The sequence below is a fragment of the Cyprinodon variegatus genome, unplaced genomic scaffold (assembly GCF_000732505.1).
Source record: "Cyprinodon variegatus isolate N-32 unplaced genomic scaffold, C_variegatus-1.0 Scaffold663, whole genome shotgun sequence".
In the NCBI taxonomy this organism is placed as follows: Eukaryota; Metazoa; Chordata; class Actinopteri; order Cyprinodontiformes; family Cyprinodontidae; genus Cyprinodon; species Cyprinodon variegatus.
Window position 1 is genome coordinate 393,729 of NW_015151116.1, and position 2,260 is coordinate 395,988.

Genomic DNA, 2,260 nt, shown 5'->3' on the forward strand with positions numbered 1-2,260 from the left:
ACTGAATGGTTTGCAAAATTTGGAGTACCAGCACGCATCCATTCAGACCAGGGCCGCAACTTTGAAAGCACTCTGATCCAGCAGCTGTGTGGTCTGTATGGGATTGTTAAATCTCGTACCACACCTTACCATCCAGCTGGTAATGGCCAATGTGAACGTTTTAATAGGACGCTTCACAACCTGTTGAGAACTTTGCCCACGTCCCGGAAACGAGACTGGAGCGTTTGTTTACCCCAGTTGCTTTATGCATATAATACCACCCCTCATCAATCAACTGGTGAGTCACCATTTTTCTTAATATTTGGTCAAGAACCACGTCTTCCAGTTGACTTTTTGTTGGGAAGAGTTGAAAACCCAGTTCAGGGAACTGTTCATGAGTGGGTCAAAGAACATCAGACTCGCTTGCAAATAGCATTTGAGGGTGCTAGAGAAAAGTTGAAGACTTCTGCTGGACGCAGAAAGGCTAATCATGATAGAAACATCAAAGAAGCTCCTCTTAAGGAGGGCCAGTTTGTGTTGATCCGAAACTTGGGGAGCAAAGGTCGTCAGAAATTTCAGGATTTGTGGAGTTCAGTGACGCATGTAGTTGTCCAAGTCCCAAGGGAGGGTGGTGTAGTGTATTCAGTGGCACCAGTTCATGACCAGACCAGGGTAAGGAGGGTACACCGCTCTTTGCTGAAGGTCCTGATTGGTGCTAATGCACCCAATTCAGTTCCTGTTGAGGGTGCATCTTCTGAGTATCACTCCATTTCAGAGGACGAGCTGTCTCTGGAGGGTGATTTGTTCTTGAGGCCTTGGCCTCAGGAGCAGGTACCACCTGCCTCACCTGCCGCTGTGGTTTCTGATGCTGGACCTGCTGTGGTTTCTAGCGCTGTCCCTGGGGCTTCAGGACCTGCTGTGGCTCCTCCTGGTATGACCTTGAATCAACCTACCTCATTAGCAGTGGTACCGGTGGCAGAGTCTGGTCCCAGCGAGGTGACTGTGCGCAGATCAGCACGATCAACTGCTGGCCAGCATCATAATNTGGAGCTAAATGTGGTTCTAATGTGATGCTTTTTGTTTCATTGACTTCTTTTTATCACTTGTTGCTAAATATAACAGAATCAAATGTTTTAATCTCATACTGGGTCAGAACAGCATCACTTGTTAATCACTTCTCAGTCAGTGAAGCTGAGATGTTGTTATGAATGGAGCCAAATGGAAATAATCAGTATTGAGACGCTGAGAAGTTTCTTTGCTCAGATCTTAGTTCTCCATTTCTGTCCTTTTCTCTGCAGGTCCATCAGTACCTCATCGCCATGGCGACAAGGGATTGCTCCATCATGGCTATGGAGAGACATTTTATTAAAAATTAAATAAATAAATATCACCCTCAAATTATACAAAATAAACATGTTAAATAATTTGTATGTATTAATGTATTATTACACATAAAATTTTGTATTTATTCAAAGTTTTATTGTTACTTAATTCATTAATTTCATAATAGAATATTATTTTGTGACACTTTTGTGAACCTACTTTACACATTCAATTATTTTTTTTTCTTTTACAAGTTTTTCATTTTTAAGTTCCTTTTATTTCATGTTCCTTTATTTAAATAAGGGGGCGGCGTTTTATCTGTCAGGCGGCTCTGGCTAGGATTGTCTGAATATATCTTTTTTATTATCATAAATACTGTAAAAAATATCAACATTCAAAACTCAACTCAACATCACAAACAGAATAAAATCAGTGATCTGTCAAAGATTGGAGCAATGACAGTAAAATAGAATAGATATTAGGCAGCAATAAATAAAGATAAAAACTATAAAATTAATGTAAATGAAAGAACCAACCCATCTTCAGATGTCATGCAGTTTAAAATAGTTACAGATTTTAAATATTTAATGGTAAACATTTTCTCAGATCTTAATGAGGTTGTTGCGATCAACTATAAACATATATTGAACAAAGTAGATAGTTCATTTGAAAGATGGACGCCACTACCAGTATCTATGATTGGAAGAATAAATATTATAAAAATGAATATATTGCCAAAGTGTCATGATGCGTGGTTGGTTTGCTAGCCCAAGGATGCAGAACTCACAGACTCAGAGGCAGGATAAAGTCCAATATTTATTTATGAACACCGGTAATCTGCCCTGGAAGGCAGAGAGGGCAGAAAACAGGTTAAACTCAGGGATCAAAAACTAAACTGAAAACTCACGGGTTCGCTGTTTCAGAAAGGCAGAGTAGCACAGGTAACGGACATGGCAAG